General features: G+C 38.4%; 1 protein-coding gene across 4 annotated transcripts in view; it reads right to left on the bottom strand.

Moving 5' to 3' along the window:
* Positions 1–18,178, bottom strand: part of TBL1XR1 (TBL1X/Y related 1) — a 134,274-nt gene that overhangs the window by 94,363 nt on the left and 21,733 nt on the right. Inside the window, exon 1 of one of the 4 annotated variants that reach the window (XM_016218039.2) lies at positions 12,811–13,135. The exons of 2 other annotated variants lie outside the window; for them this stretch is intronic. The gene's annotated coding sequence lies outside the window, so the exon portion shown is untranslated. Of the gene's footprint in view, positions 1–12,810; positions 13,136–18,178 lie in introns of those variants that run through there. One more of the 4 variants, XM_016218040.2, reaches the window with a different exon arrangement.

Genomic DNA, 18,178 nt, shown 5'->3' with positions numbered 1-18,178 from the left:
GGAACCAACAACCAAAGGTAAGAGAATCCCAAGCAAGTATACAGGCTCGGAGGTGAGAACAAGTTTGACTTGAACAAAAGCTAAATGTGGCTAGAGAGCAAGGGAGAAACAGAAAATTAAATCAGAGGTAGAAGGGGCCAGTTCAGAAAAGGCCTTATACATTTGGATTTCAACTAACCCAAAAGCTTGTTCTTGCTGCCTCTATTTGCTCACACGGTCCTTCACCCTCACTCCAACCTTTATAATGCCTTCAGATTAAACCTTCTAAAAGGTAAATATAATCATATCAATTGACAGCTTAAAAGAAATGAATCCTAAATACTCAGGATAACATTAACTCTTTTTAAAATATGTTTTTATTGATTTCAGAGAGAGGAAGGGGGAGGGGGAGATAGAAACATCAATGATGAGAGTCAGTGATTGGCTGCCTCCTGCTTGCCCCCTACTGGGATTAAGCCAGCAACCCAGGGAATGTGCCCTGACCAGAACTGAACCGCGAACTCCTGGTTCATGGGTCAACACTCAACCACTAAACCAAGTCAGCTGGGCAGGATGACATTATCTTTGCTTGTTACCTCTCTCCTCTCATATCACTTAGTTTTAAGATATATGCCCTAAGCCCTAGTCACATACTGCTCCAAAGTTTTGTTCACTTTTTACACCAGGTATATGACCAATAAACACACTCTATACTGGATAACGATTAAGAACCACATGTATCTTCTCTCTGTAGCTTGAAAATACACACACACACACACACACACAGAACTGGACATCTGTTATTTATGGCTGCCAGCATCCAGTCCCCTTCTGGAGAAGCACTTTAATTTTGCTTTAACTACACAGCTTATGCTGCAGTCTGAGTTGAATTTTTCAGTGTCCTCTCCTATCCTGGCCAAAGGATGGAAACATAACTCCAGCTACGCAAATCCGATTTTCTCCTAAATATCTGAATGTAAAGAGAGAAAATGTATAAAGAAAAATAACTGAAACTGTTTACTGACCACTGCCAACTCAGCCCACTGATTTCTGTGACTAGATTTCTTGTTCAGTTTTTCTTTTCTTCAACGAACACATCTTTCCTCTTTCTTGCTTCTGTTATCTAGTATACATGTCTTTGCTTAGTGCTAAAACACCAGGAGTCAAGCAGCCAGGAATGTGGCAGAAGTCACACTGCAGCAGCAATCACAAAGCACAGAGAGGAGAGCCTGACCTAGTGGGAGACAGAACTGCATTATGATGGCAGAACACGGGAGGCGGAGCCTTTTGCTGCTGCTACTGAAGGGAAACACGAGAAGCAGTCCATAAGACTGTTATAGTCCAGATGCACCAATTATCCACAAAGTCAGAAAATGAAAACTATCACTTATCGTCAAAACAGTACTATAATTCTCTGAAATGCCTAGCTTTGCAGTTTTAAAATGATTCCTGTTTTCCCTAACATCACTTATGTATCCCTGAAGTAAAACCCCAATTAGCTGGAGGTAATTTGAGAGTCGCTGTTCCTCAAAAGTTAAAAAAAAAAAAAAAAAAAAGACATCTGTAATTTCCCCAACTCTGACTTCCCCTCTTCAGTTACTCTACCTTATATAATCTACCTACCTCCTCCTCACCCTGTAGGGCAAGAATGTCTATGTGTCTCTACATTGATAAACTGCCACCCACCTCCCTAAGAATGTCTGAATCTCAGCGCCTGCTTAGCATGACACGTGGAATATAGTAATAATGAAGATAATAAAAACCTTCCAATTATTAAATATCTGCATGATTCCTAGCACTGCTAGGCACTTTATGTTTATTTCTCATCCTTACAATCAAGCTAACAAGATATCATTATTCCCAGTTTACAGTTGCAAAAACTGACTCAAAGAAGGAAATTACCCCAGTCCATTAAGATAGAACCACCAAGGTCTACCTGAATTTAAATCCCTCCATCTTCCCACTACTCTAACAGATCAGGATCTATATCAGGGGTTTTCAAACTGCAGGTCACAACCAACTAGTGGATCATGAAATAAGGTTAGTGGGGCATATCCTTTTTGTTCATGAAATAGACAATATGAGTGTATCACAGGAAGTTTCATGGAATTTAAAAATTTCAGTGTTAAACACATAAGGCAGCAATGTAGATTTGTATCTTACCGTAGACCTCAGACTACAGGAGTCTAAATGCCACCAACATAAGCACTGTCTTTATTACGGTTGTACACAATGATACAACTTGATTTTTTATCAAAAGCCTGATGGTTTAAAACATGTGGGCAGTAAAATCCTTCACCTAATATCCTAAAGGCATTACACAACAACAATAGCAATGGCAAAAGGTTTACAAGGTGTTAAATAAAAAGGTGTTTGGGACATAAGTACCATATTTTACCCCTTCCAGCAAAATACTAAAACTACATTGCACATCCATATAAGATGGCAAAGAACAAAAATGATCTAGCCAGTCTTTTACTCTCTTCCCCAGGCTTTTACAAAGTCATTTTGACAAATGATTCCCTTCTTTGCTATCCGACACTAGAAATCACAACCCAATTTTATTAGTTTCCTGACTTTTTCATGAGTAACTGAAAAATACAGGGTGTCCCAAAAAAATTATACATGCACTTTCAAGAATTATAAAGGCAGTGTTTATTAAAATACATTTCATTTTCAAAATTGAGCTATCAGCTGAAAGTGTTAAAGTGTGTATACACATTTTTGGGAGGATACCCTGTATTATTCAATATATACTGTCTCAAAAAAAAGATAATTTCACTTGCATGTATGAACTTATATACCAAAAAAAGGCACTCAAGGTGATGGGCAGCACTGGCACTGTGGCTGTGCGTGTTTTCTTCCACAGGAGGCCATACGCCCAGAGAGCAGCAGTTAGCATTATGGCAGAGAATGAAATTAAAACAGTGTTTGTTACTGGGGGAAAATAGAAGACTTACTAATTCTTCTAAGGCACAAAAGAAGTCATACATGTTGAGAGAGATGTGCTTGGGAACTTATCTACCTTTTAAAATCAGTCACAGCCTGGTCGGGCGTGGCTCAGAGGTTGAACATCGATTTAGGATCCAGGAGACTGTGGTTCAATTCCCGGTTGGGGCACATGCCAGGTTGCGGGCTCAATCCCCAGCTGGGGGCATGCGTGCAGGAGGTAGCCCATCAATGACGATTCTCTCATCACTCATGTTTCTACTTCTCAATCCCTCTCCCTTCCTCTCTCTGAGATCAATGAAGATGTATTAAAAAAAAAGAAAAATCAGTCACAAATTAGTCATTACAGTTCAAGGCAGCAGACTGAATCAATGTATGTGCCTCTCTTCTCCTATCCCTCTCTTCTCCTCCTTTCCCAAGGCCCCACTGAAATGGCAGGAACAAAATTTAAAATAAAATGAAACGACAGCACTGTTGCAAAACAAGAAAAGACGTCACTGGATGATCATAAATTTTAAAGAATTCCGGGCAGACAGAAGGCCGAACAGTAACTTCACAAAGGAAAAAAGGAGAAACCACATATAAGACACCAAAGGCTTTCCAAGAACACCCTACAGAAGTTCCAAGTTAAAAATCAAACTAATCACAACTACAAGGAAGGGTAAACAATCAAGGTACTTCATCAGGGCACTGCACTGCTTTATTCTGTGCAGATGACCCCTCCTCTCACTTTGTGAACAGAGATGCTGGTGGTGGTACCTTCTGCCTTTAGGATAAAGCCATAGAGTCAGTCCCTATAAAGTAGGCATTTCTACCTGGAAGCTTCCTATAAGAGCAGCCGGGCCTGAGAGAAAAGGAGAACAGAAAGATGGGGGGCACATGAGCTCTCTAATGCAAAGATTAAAATAAAGTGGGCAGGGGAAAAGGGGGGAGACAGGGAGCAAGCTCTTAATACCAACGGAATGAAATATGCCAAAGCACTGCTCCCTCCCCAGCAGTAAAGACACCAGTCAGACAAGTGAGAAGGGTGAAACTTTGCCCACGCCTCACCCCAGAAGGAGGTCTGATCTTCAGGTCTACACGTAATCCCACTTCATAGAACCCATCACACTAAAACTGGAGAGAGAACTACATACATATTTCTTTTTTCTTCTTTTATTTAATATATATCTTTATTGATTTCAGAGAGAGGAAGGGAGAGGGAGAGAGAGAGAGAAACATCAATGAAGTGAGTCATTGATCGGCTGCCTCCTGCACGCCCCCTGCTGGGGATCGAGCCCGAAACCCGGGCATGTGCCCTGACCGGGAATCGAACCCTGATCTCCTGGATCCTAGGTCGATGCTCAACCGCGGAGCCACACCCGGCCAGGACAGACATATTTCAACTGCCCAGGTGCATCAAACACTTGGAGAAACCTAACAGCATAAAAGAGCAAGATGAGGAGAGAAAACAAATCGGGAAAATGGGCATGACTAACACCAACTTATTTATCTACATGTAATTATAAACCGCTACGTCTGGATACAGTCTATCATTAATAGATTTCATATTTAAGAAATCTGCCTACATGCTAAAATTTATATGCAACCCCAAAATTAACACTCATGGCACTTCCGCAATCTTCAGACATATACAGAACAACGAAAACTGAGTTGTTGATCGCACACATAAGGCAGAAATCTGTCTTGTTTCAGCTCCATACTGTAATAAATGTCCTTTGTATGGTCCGTTTAGTGCCATTGTTAATTTTTGTGCTTTTTATTGGTGATTTCGCTATTTAAAATAGGCACAAGCATAGTGCTGAAAGGCTGCCTTTCCAGCACTCCCTAAGCACAAGAAGACTGTAATGTGCCTTATGGAGAAAATATGTGGGAGACAGGCTTCATTCACGTAGGAGTTATAATGCTGTTGGCCATGAGTGCAATGCCAATGAATCAACAATATATAGTAAATAACGACTCTTTAAAAAGAAACACACAAATTAAGTTTATTATTGATCAGCTGACAAAAATGTTGTGACCAAAGGCTCACAGGAACCTAACCCTATATTTCCCCTAGGAACGACAGTTCAGTATTTGCTAATTCAGCGTTCACAGCAACTTTATAGATATAACTTCTGTGAATGAGTACTGACTATCTACAAATTTTAAAAAAGGAGGAATATTATAGGCAAAAAATATTAATTTATGTCAATCACTCCAATACCCTTAAGGGGATTTAAAATATTTTAATAGCTAATAAGGTTTTGTACAGTACATGAAGGGGAGGGAGACATTTATTTCTAAATTAAAAAATAAGTATTTGAGTACTTATTTCATTGAACTATAGTAAGCACTTTACTTCTTATGTGTGAAAAGCACTTAGCTCAGTGCCTTCACACAGTAAAAATCCAATAAATTATTGACTAATATTATTTATAGCATTAAATTCTTACAATCACTCTGTGAGTGATGAGCAATCCTTCAAGGTAATGGAAATATGAGCATGTTATCTAACCTGGTTGGCTTTGAATGCAGTGAAGACACAATTATATAAGATGAGCCTCTGGTAGTTCACGCAGGCTATAACAAAATTAAATTATCAACTGTAGTCGTCTATAATGAAGTGCCTACTGAAAACAAGGCTTTGGGGACACATGGAGATGGTAGTAGAAAGTTATGAAGGTCATGAGGACAAGGACTGGAGTGTCACGACTACTGCTTCTAACAGCATTAGAGAGGTCAGAAAAAAGAAAGTGACATTACCGACAAAGAACAAGGCAGTTACTAAATATGACAGAGGAATTCTTCTCCAATCTCTAGAGCAGGAATCAGCAAACATTTTCTATAAAAGACCAGGAAGTAAATTTTTTAAAGGCCATAATATATGTCACAGCTACCCAACTCTTGTTGTAAAGTGAGAGCAGCCATAAACTATGCATAAACAAATTAATGTGGCTGTGTTCCAATAAATCCTTATAAATGAAAATGTAAATTTCATATAATTTTCCCTTATCATAGAATATTATCATTCTTTTGATTTTTTCCCCAATTACAAAAAATGTGAGAAACATGTTTAGCTTGTGGGTCATAGAAGGCAAATATAGGCCATGGTTGCCCTGCAGGCTGTAGTTTGCCAACTCCCACTCTAGTGCTGTCAGGACCAAAATGCATAGTCTGACTTGCTTGATTGCTTAATTATAACATCAAGTGGTACCAAGCAAGGTTAAGGAAACAGGAATCTAGTGGTTATCCAACTGGTTTGTTTATCTAGAAGAATCTTGGAAAGTCCCTAAAATCATATTAGGACATCCCACCATAATCCTATATGATTTGTACCAGAGGTACAGAAACTACAACCTGTGATCCAAATTTGACCCACTGTGTTTTTGTAAATAAAGCTGCATGGAAACAGACACGCCATTTATTTAGGTACTGCCTATGGCTATTTTAGCACTGCAACAACTGTGCTGTAGTTTCTTCAAAGACTGCACAGCACATAAAGCCTAAACCATTTAACACACTGCCCCGTACAGAAAGGGGTTGCTGATCCCTAATCTATACAAATAGACAACTCTACGTATGGCACACAGAGAGGCCAGGCAGAGGGAACATAAGCCACCAAAATAGAAAATTACAGCCTCTCAAAGTTCTCAGAACTAGAGCCTCCAGGATAAAGGTACAGCAAAGTATCCTTCAACAGGCTATATGATCACAGTGATTTTCCTCTTGGCTTCCCACAAGTGATCAACAGCCACTTCTCAGGGCAACCATGCACTTGGGAAGGGGAAATAACCTGACCTTTTTAGGACTATAAAAGCTAACTCTTACACTAATATCTGAGGATACAGGTAGTACACCATTGTGATTTATGTGTCAGAATGAGGGATTATAGTAGTCAAATAATATATCAAGTTCTGACTCAAGTCCATTTATTAGAGAGTGAATCATTCCTCTCATCTTATTTACAGTTATTTCCCCAAATGCTGAATGTACAGTTGAAAAGAGTAGTCTTAGTTGACTACCAACTGAAAAAAATCCCACACTGCCCGGCCAGGTGTGGCTCAGAGGTTGAGCGTCGATCTAGGATCCAGGCGATTGGGGTTCGATTCCCGGTCAGGGCACATGGCCGGGTTGCAGGCTCGATCCCCAGTCGGGGGTGTGCTCTCTCCCCCTCGCCTTTCCTCTCTCTGAAATCAATAAAGATATATTTAAAAAAAAAAAAGAATCCCACAATGATGTCATGACAAGTGGAGTAAAGGGGTAGAACTGTATCAGGGAAGGTCAAAAAGAGACCCCTGGAGCTCTCCCTCCAAATAAAATATTGCATCCTTAGGAGGTTATCAAAGAATTGAAAGATGCAAGGGTTGAAATCCCTAGCAGATACTCATTTAATACAAGTGTTTGGCTAATGCAGAACACAGAAATGTTTTTTAGAGAAGGGCAATATTTTAAACTTAATGACTACAAGCACAGCTGGGAATCCAAAGGTGATCTCCTTAGTGAGATGCCTGGTATGCAGCTTTAGTTCTGGCAAATGGTTTCTCTATCTCTACAAAAAACTCCAGAAGAAATGTGCTTTCATCTGGCTTGGAGGGCAATACGTATTTACTACATTGCCTCAGGAGAAGTCCAGTTTCTAGCTTTTGTATGACCTTAGTTATTTCACCACACCACTGAACACTACACTGATAGTAGTAAGCCAAGGGGACCTGGTGAGGAGGAAAGAAAAATACTCTAGCTGCCTTAATAAGTCACAAATGCCAAAAGACAGACTAAGTCCTAAGAAAAAACAGGTTTCTGCCACCACTGTGAAATTCTAGGAGCCAATGGGGTGTGACAAGTCAAGATACCCCCTCCAAATTAAAAACAGATCACTACACCCTGTACTTCCTACAACAAAGAAAGCAAGCAGAAAGCTTGCTGGGCCTCTTTGGATACTGGAAACAAAATACACCATTTTGGGTGTGCTGCTCTATTTATTACTGAGTGATCTGAAATCCATCAGTTTAAGTGTGACCCAGAGAAAGAGAAAAGTTTCTAGCCAATCCAGGCTGCAGTACAAATAGCTCTGCCACTTGACCATAACGACCCTCTGATTGCATTGAAGTTCAGTGTCAACAGATCAATGCCACAACAAGCCATTGGCAAACCCATCTAGGACAATCACAGCAGAGACCCCTAAGAGTTTTTAGGCCCAAATCATACCTTCTTTATCAAACCAAGATTCTCTTTTGGAAATAGTTCCTGCACCTTCTGTCCGGGAGGCAATTATAAAACCTGAGCTGCCCATCAGGAATGATCGTCACCTGATCCCCTAAGTCAAAGCTGATATGACAGAAACACTACATCATCAAGTGGTTGTGGTATATAGAAAGGATTTGGGCTGGTTCTGAAGCAGGAGCAAATGGCTCACATTTTCAGTGTGCCTACTCCTAGTGCACTGCTATTTCTTCCTCAAACAAGGCCTATCACCGCTACATAGGGCATTCTCTATGACCACCCAAGAGAGAAGGAAAAACTATGAGCCTGGATTACAGGTATCACCCAGCAATTGACTCTTTCAACCATACTGCTCCATTCTGGAATAGTTCCTAAAGAAAGGTTAAAAGGAGAACTCCACCCACTGGATAGTGCATCTTGTAGTCCACACTGTCAAGAAAGGGAAACAGAGTGAGCTTCAAACCAGTTCTTGAAAGCAGAGTAATCATGTGGCTAGACTTCCAGTCAGGTCCTCAAAAGAAAAAGGTATGAAGAATAATTTAAGGTAGAGATATGTGGATGAACCTGTTAGAATTGACCGAGTATGAAAATATTTCTGTCCCATGTGAAGGCTAACCAAAAAGTCTAGCTGTGGAGACTTCTATAATCATGTGGAATCACGTACATACTCTACTCCTTAAAAGTCAGTCAACATCTTTCCTAGCAGCCTCAAGGCCTAATCAATGACCTCACAAGAAACAGCCATAGTAATAAAAGAGAGGTTCAACAAATTGTACCAACTTGTACTTCTCAACAAAACTGACTTATTTGCATTGCCAAAGTGCCATCTTTCTCTAGATTATGATGTGAGAGGGAAGAAATAATCCTAAAAATATTAATAGTTTACAGTGGTTCTTAAATATTTTGGGTTCACAAACCCTTTATATTCTTAAAAACTGAGGATCTCAAAAAATTTCTACTTATACAGCATTACAGCTATATTTACTATATTAGATATTAAAATGAAGAACCTTTAAAATGTATATTTATTGGTCTTAGAGAACATTTTATGAATTTGACCCCAAAGGCAACCAACCGAATGGGAAATGATATCTGTAAACAGCTCCAACAAAGGGTTAATATCCAAAATATATAAAAAACTCAAACAACTCAACACCAAACAATCCAATTTAAAAAATGGGGAGAGGACCTGAACAAAACCCTTTCCTAAGGCATACAAATGGCCAAAAAATATATGAAAAGATGTTCAACTTCACTAGCTATTAAGGAAATACCAATCAAAACTACAATGAGATACCACCTCCCACCTGTTAGAATGGCTGTTATCAACAAGACAGGTAATAACAAGTGTTGGAGAGGTGGTGGAGAAAATGAACCCTCATTCACTGTTGGTGGGAATATAAACTGGTATAGCCACTACGGAAAACATGCAGCATGGCAATTCCTCAAAAAATTAAGAATTGAGTTACCGTATGACCCAGCAATCCCTCTTCTAGCTATCTACCCAAAAAACTCGAAAACATTTGTTTGCAAAGATATATGCACCCTTTGTTCACTACAGCATTATTCACAGTTGCCAAAACATGGAGACTGAAGTGTCCTTCAATAAAGGACTGGATAAAGAAACAGTACATGTACCCAATGGAATACTACTCAGCCATAAGAAAGGGTGAAATACTGCCATTTGCAAAAACATGGAAGGACACTGAGAATATTATGCTAAGTGAAATAAGTCAGTGACAAAAAGCTAAAAACTATGTAATTTCACTCAAACGTAAGATATAAAACTGAAACTCATAGACAGACACAGACAATAGTATGGTGGTTACCAAAGGAAAGGGGGTGGGGGAGTAGGGAGTAGTAAAGGGTAAAAGAAGCCAAATATATAGTGATGGAAGATGATTTGACTTTGGGTGGTGGGAACACAGTGCAACGTACAGACCACGTATCATAGAAATGTACACTTGAAAACTATCTTCTTAACCAATATCACCCCAGTAAGTTCAGTTTAAAAAATGTGGATTAGCATGCAGAACTTCATTATGGAATGCTCTTAGGTTCAACATGGGAAGGGGAAGGGGAAGTAAAGGGGCAAGGGGCAAGGGGAGGGGGAGGGGAAAAAAAAGTATGTTTACTATTTCCTTTAAAAATAATAAACCAGCCCTAGCTGGTTTGGCTCAGTGGTTAGAGCATCGGCCCATAGACTAAAGGGTCCGGCCAAGGGCATGTACCTCAGTTGCAGGCTTAATCCCCAGCCCCATTTGGGGCGCCTGGAGGAGGCAACTAATAGATGTCTCCCTCTCACATTGATGTTTCTCTTTCTCTCTCTCTCTCCCCCCTCCCCCTTCCACCTCTCAATGGAAAAAATATCCTTGGGCAAGGATTAAAAATAATAATAAACCAGTTACATGTAAACACAAATAAAATTTTAAAATAAAAAAAATTTAAGTCTTTTATATTTTTACGAATCTCTTTAAAATCTGCCTTAATAGAGGACATGAGATTACCATATCTGTTTCTGCATCAATATGCTGTTTCGGTTGAAATATAAGAAAACCCAAACTCACACAGACAATGTACAGGCATACCTTGGAAATATTACAGTTTCATTTCCAGACCACGGCAATAAAGTATATATCACAATAAAGCGAATCATAATCTTTTTGCTGGTGGAGGATCTTGCCTTCACTTTGTAAAAATGCAACATCTGGGAAGCTCAGCAAAGCAAAGCGCAATAAAATAAGGTATGCCTAGAGTTGAAGAGGAAGAGATATATCACAGCTTTTTCAAATAGCTATGAATATTATTCTTTGATTCTGTATCAAAACTCAACAAATGACAGTGTCTTAAAGGTTCACTGAAGAGTGGAATCTTAAACCCAATCAATTAACTTTTTTTAACGTTTTTATTGATTTTTAGAGAGAGAGGAAGGGAGAACGGTAAAGAGACAGGAACACTGATGAGAAAGAAACACTGATCGGCTGCCTCCTGCACACTCCCGACTGGGGATGGAGCCTGCAACCCGGAATGAAACCAGTGGCCTCTTGGTTCATGGGACAATACCCAAACCCTGAGCCATGCCGGCTGGGCCAATCAATTAACTTTTCATACTCTTACATCAAAATCCATTGGTCTGGCAATATGAATGGATCTTTTACCCACGCATAATCATTCACTAATCAATCCTAAGTACTGGTCCACTGAGTTAGGCAGATCTCCGTTTTCCCTAAGATACCACCTACTCCAGAAGTGCAGAAGTGCTTCACCAACACTTCCTTTGCATCACAAAGGCTTTTATAAAGATGCATTCTCAGAATCAAGTTTTTAAATTAATAGCTTCTACTGCTTCACCAAAGATATTGCTAAGTAAAAAATTTTTTGTTTGCTGTAAATATGTCTTGATGAGCACAATTTGAAGAAACAGCTGGATTTTTCCTAAGGCACCAGCAGTTTTCCCCCACCATCACTTTTGAACCACAGTGGGAGGTCAACACAGAAAAGGGCACTTAGTATTATCATTAAAATAGTTTTATCCCTGAAAGGGTCTGAGGTTCAATAAACAGTGCTTTGAGAACTGTTTTACCAGAACAAAAATGTATCTCTCTTTTTTTTCCGTATGTTGGCTTTGGGTTGGCTACAGGTATCTCCTTCATTCTGAGATCCTGGCAAAAGAAACACCTTTCTCTGCCACCTGTTTTCTTGTGGCAGAGGTAAATGAGCAAAAATCAATTCATGCACTGGCTCCTAAAGCTTCTGTTTAGACATGATGTGTGTAACTTCTCTCCCACTGACGAAAGCAAGTCCCACAGCCAAGCCTAATGTCAATGGGAAGAAGGAAGTACTCCTCCTAGGGGCAGAGACCTGTAGAAAAAAGCCCAGTAAAGAAGGGAAACAAATATTTTTTAGTAAGACAATCCACCATAAGCAGCAATTCTCTGTACCTCTCACCTCCACACCAAACAGTGAACAAACAGCCACCTGGTAGCAAACTGGTAACATTCAGAATCTTTCTATAAGGAACTTATCCCCATGAAATAGACACTTGGCTTTGGTAAACAACCTTGTTCTGGCTACCTTGGAAACAAGTCCACTATTTATAACCTTGTTTTGAAGGAAGAATATGCTTTAGGTTCTAAATAAGCAATCTGCATACCAACTTAGAACATAAACCTTTCATAAATTTTAGTTTTTAGGTAAGAGCTTGTTATAGTTGTTTGAAGTTTAAGTACAAAATTAGGTGTAAATGTTAATAGGAAAAAGTTAAGTGTCTGCTATTGCAGACATTCACCATATTCATCATGACCAAAAGTTTGAGCAGACTTTAATTTGTGGGTATTCCTACATTTTATGATATACCACTTAATGCATTAATGTAATTTCTAATTTAAAAATCAGAACTTGCCCGGCCGGGCATGGCTCAGCGGTTGAGCATCGACCTAGGATCCAGGAGATCGGGGTTTGATTCCTGGTCAGGGCACATGCCCGGGTTGTGGGCTAGGCAGCCGATCAATGACTCTCTCATCATTGATGTTTCTCTCTCCCCCCACCCCCCGCTCCTTTCCTCTCTCTGAAATCAGTAAAGATATGTTTAAAAAAAAAAAAAAAAAATCAGAACTTAAAATTCCCAGCCTCCTCTACAACTAGGGACATAGCATATTATTCTATCTCTAACATACAAACCTTCGAGAGACCTTTATTTGGAAGTAAGCAATGAGTAGAACTTCCGTTTTTGCTCAAGCTCAAGGCAGGAGATACATTTGTCTTTTAATGGAGGCAGCAGCAGCAATGTTAGCCATTTCCGGGTAGTTACAATGTGAGGTTCCTATTGCTGCAAGAGCACCAGAGCTAGTAGTAGTAGCACCTGCAATAAAGATGAGAACCTATGACATTTAGGGTTCAGCATTAGTAGCTTTCCCAAACTTAGTTTTGCCGTATAGTTTTGGGAAATGTTCCCAGAAGCCTGGACTCGAGTATCTCTAGCACTCTCCAATGACTCTGACCTATCTAATATTCTTTAATAATTCCCTACTCTGCTTACAATAGCCAGGGCAGGTTGTTTTTATAATAGAGCTATATTTTATAATACTTGTATTATTCCCACTCTACATATAAAAAATCTGAGATTGAAGATGGCTAAGTAATCTGCTAATATCAGGGTTTTTAGATTTGAAAGCTTATTTCCCTAATTTTATATTATACTGTTAATTACTTAAATAGTTCAGGGCAGTGTCATCCTGTTCTAAAACAGGAGTTGGCAAACTATGGCCCATGGGCCAAATCCAACCTGCTTTTTACATTTTTAAATGGTGGGATGGCAGGAAATGTAAAAATTACATAACCTTCAAATTTCGATGTCTTATCATATCTAAAATTTTACTGGAACACAGCCATGCCCATTCATTTAAATACTGGCTGGGGTTGGTTTCCCACTACAACAAGCAAACTTGAATAGTTGCCTAAAATATTTACTACCTGACTCTTTAGAGAAAGAGTATGCCAATTTGTGCTCTAAAATTATTCTAAAATAACTGAAGAAATGCCAATATAAACAAATTTTGAAGTAGGTATATATGTGTTTCTATCATTCTTGATCACCTACTTCAAGAACATGAGACATGTAGCAAAGCACGATCTGCCCCACAGATAAAGTTAAACCAGAAGGTCCCACTTTTTTCTCACCTACCTGTGCTTCTATAGCAAAGGAAAACATATCAAACTAAAAGTTAGTGTCAAAAAGGGTAATTTTCAGGAAAATCAGGGTGCTGGTAACCAAGAGCCAAATGTACCTGACTATTCATCTCTAGAAACTAAAAAAGTCAACAGTAAAAAAAATATTTTAAAAACAACTGACACTGAGTTTTTAAGGGGGGTTGGGGCAGAATTCAAGAATACAGTGGAGGAGGGACAATCAACATAGTGTCCATCAAAGGATTTGATATTTTAGCAGGAGACAGAGTCCTCAATTCTTTAAAACGAAGCAAAATGAGCCAAAAGAAAAGGAAACTCACTAGTAAATGAGACGCACAAGTAGCTGCTAAGAAAAGCCCATCACAGAGTGCCTTTTATGCATGCCAAAATCCAGAGCCCAACAGTCACCAGGTCACTAAAATTGAAAACTGACTAGTCCCTGATTCTTCCTATTTCAGCAACTACAAACTGAGTTAGCTAGCAAAAATCCATGTCTCTTTGAAATATACAGATTAAACACTGTTTTTCTCCATCATGTAGTTTAATAATGTTCTAGGAAATTTTTTTCCCATTTGTTGGTAGTATTCTCAGCTCTTACTATCTCCAAATCCCAAAATGACTTTTCTGTATGGATTAAAAAATGTAAGTCATATGTAACCCTATGCTCAAGTGCCATGAAGGCCACTAACAGAAAGTAATTATCTAAGGACTCTGTGACATAATCCCAGCTAAGATAGGCTGAGAACAGAGCAGAGGGAGGCATTCTTAACTAAGGAGAAATACTCACAATGTTTTTCATTTACCTTCATTTAAAAATCAGATCACAAACCGGAACCACTTGTGAGAATCTGTAAGATCTGACCTCAACATATAACACAAGTCCACCACTGATGAAAGGTTTGGAATGTGAGTTGGTTGTTAAGAACTTAAAACTCAATCTCTCCTGGAAATAAGGTTATATATAATGTATTTGTTTCTAAGATAGCTCAGAAAAGATAATAAACATACAAAAAAACATAGGATCACAGAATATGATAAATGCTAATTAAAGCTGCTGTTTGATGCCTGTATTTTATTTTACAGATTAATGCAGCTCTGGTGAAGAGAAAGAATGATGGTGCACTTGCCCAGTATCACCACAGTATATAAAATCAAAGCTCAGAAGAGAGCCAGATCTCTTTAAACCACATGCTTTCGGATTACACCTTCTCTACTTACGAACTATCTTTTAAGTATAGATGCCCCAATATAGCTTAACTTTAACAGTGTATATCAGAGGCAATATTAAAAAAACAGTTGCATGAGATTCTGTTAGTGATGGTGGCTTATGTAATTAAATAGTAAATAGGCCAAGTGTGAAACCAGCTGTATTCCAGAATACCTGCAGTGTATCAGCTGGTAAAATCTCAGTAATTGTTCACCACCCAAAAGTAACAGAAGTTTTCTCACTAGATATAGTACTCTTTTTTCCTAAATACTGCTAAATATAATTTATTCCAAGCTGATTCAGATTAATAACAGTGTGAGGGAATTTCAGGAATAAATTAAAGACAATTGTAACAAATTAAAAGTTTTGTTAAGTCTACTCAATTGACCTGGCAGTGTTGCAAAACTACTTCCAAGATGCTCCCAGCTGTCACCCTTCTCTTTCAGTCTACAGGACTTTGCTGTTATACCCACTCTGAATCATGCATGTTACCTTTCAATCCCAGACCACCGTCCCTCCTCCCTTTGGTTTCTCCAGAGCCAAATGACAAATTTTAGCGCCACTCTAAGTTTTTGCAGAAAGCTGCTGTATCCATAGTTATTTCCTTCACCTACTCAGACAAGGTTCCACATATTTCTATGTATTTTATTTTCTATGTAGGTCTCTCTAGCCCTCATTCATAGAGCTTCCTCAGAGTTTGACAACCCAATTACTTTACTCTTGACTAGCCCTAAGTGAATTATTGCATCCATCTCCCTCTGTCCTTTTTTCCATTTTCCACACAGCTTTCCTAAAAATCTCTTTAGCTCTTGCTCTTCGCTATTACTTCTCTCACATTTCTATTCAGCTGACACTACCGTGGCAGATCCACACTGCTTAAAGACTGGTTTGCAAACAAGGTGTGTATCATTATTACATTTTACGGATCCAGAGAAAACTAAATAGCCCTGCCCAGTGCCTCATATTTGATTAATGGAAAGTCAAGACTTAATACAGTAGAGTAATTCTTCACCAAGAATTCATCTTACCTGTAATTTTTCTAAAAAAAAAAAAATTGTTTGAAAAATAATTTAGAGGGCATATAAGAATGAATAGAGCAATATGAACTAATTAAAAATTTTAAACTAATGTATAACATAAATAAGAACAGAAAAGTAAATGAAAGTAGTAATAAAGCTAGTGCTTTATTATTTTAACAAAAATACTTGTTTAAATCTTCAGTTTTCCCAAAGATAATATACAAATAGCCAATAAGCACATAAAAAGATGTTCAACCTCATTAGGTATTAGGGAACCGCAAATCAAAACCACAGTCACATACCATTCTTCACACCCCTTAGGGATGACTATTATCAAATAAATGGAAAATAAATCTGTGCATCAAAGTACACGATCAACAGAGTAAAAAGGCATCCTAAGGAATAGGAGAAAATATTTGCAAAATATTTTTCCCTACAGGCCCACAGTTTCTAACTAGGCCACTGAGGAACCCTGGAGTGCTACAGTGAACTCACAAGGGCAACAAAAAATATTTTAAATTTGAGGAGAAAACAGTGATACCCAACATCTATCAGAAATCACAAGTATTCTGTACACTTTAAATTGATTTTTAGAAGTAGTTAGGTTATTTTTTAAAACAGAGAGAAAAAAACCCATAGTAATCTGTGTGACAATAACAAGCAGTCAAAACATATGTTTAATTGAAGTTACTGAAGGAGGAAAAAATATTAAAAGTTCTATTGAAGTATAAATATACAAATCTAAGAAGCTAAACAAAATTCAAGCAAATTATGCCTGGCCGGCATGGCTCAGCGGTTGAGCATCGACCTAGGATCCAGTAGATTGAGGTTCAATTCCCAGTCAGGGCACATGCCCGGGTTGCGGCCTCCATCCCCCGTGGGGGCCATGCAGGAGGTAGCCGATCAATGACTCTCTCATCATTGATGTTTCTTTCTCTCTCGCTCCCTCCCCCTCTTTCCCCCCTCCCTCCCTCTCTCTGAAATCAATAAAGACATATTTTTTAAAAAGAGAACCTCATTCTGTTTGGAAAAAAAAAATCCAAGCAAAATAAACAGAAAACTATACATACTATAATCAAATTGCTGAAAATCAGTGCTAAAGAGAGAAATAAAAGCAGCCAGAAAAAGTTAAATATATAGAGACCAAAAAAATCTATAGGCTTATCAGAAACAATGAAAGCAAGAAGATAATGGAAAGTCTCTTTAAAGTACTCAAATACTCCTGCAAAAAAAAAAAAAAAGGTACTCAAATAAAAAGGTGACAACACAGAATTCTATATCCAGTGAAAATAGCCTTCAAAAATAAAAGTGAAATAAAGACTTTATCACACAAACTAAAGTTGTTGGAAATCCTCGCCAACAAAATAGTGGAAATGTTGAAGGAAGTTCTTAAGCAGAAAGAAAATACAAACAGGTAAAAACTTTCAATCTTCTCAAAAGAACGAAGAGCACCAGAACTTGTAAATATACATACTAATACAAAGCACTTTTCTCTTTATTTTAAAAATCCCTCTGAAAAGGAAAGTAACTGTTTAAAGCAAAAAAAATACTATATTCTCAAGTTTACAATATCTACAGAAATAAAATATATAACAAAAGTAGTGCAAAAACAGAAAAGGAACAGGCTATCGTAAGTAACATTATATGGGAAGTGCTATACTACTACTTGAACATAGGCTGTGAAAGTATGCAAAAAGTAAACTGTAGGGTAACAACTAAAAAAGTAAACAAAGGTATAACTAAAAAGAAATAACAGGTGAAAAAAAACAACAGAATGCTAAAATATTACTAAATCAGAAAGAAAGCAAAATTTTTTTAAATGAGACAATAGCAAGGTGGCATCCTTAAATTCAGCCACATCTACATCCAACTTAAAGACAAATTGTCAACCCAGGTTTTTTAAAAAAGGAAAGGAAGCGGCCCTGGCCAGGTGGTTCAGCTGGCTGGAGCCTCATCCACCAGAAGGTTGGTGCACTAAAAGGCTGCGGGTGAGATTCCCTGCTGGGGTGAGTATGGGAGGCAACCGATCAAGGTTTCTCTCTCACACAGCCATTTCTCTCCCTGTCTCTAAAAAACCAATTTTAGAAAAATTTAAATAAAGAAAAGGATCCAGCAGGCTGACAGCTGTTGGGTG

Source organism: Miniopterus natalensis, chromosome 6, assembly GCF_054644295.1.
Source record: "Miniopterus natalensis isolate mMinNat1 chromosome 6, mMinNat1.hap1, whole genome shotgun sequence".
Classification (NCBI taxonomy): domain Eukaryota; kingdom Metazoa; phylum Chordata; class Mammalia; order Chiroptera; family Miniopteridae; genus Miniopterus; species Miniopterus natalensis.
This window is presented reverse-complemented; position numbering and strand designations above follow the sequence as displayed.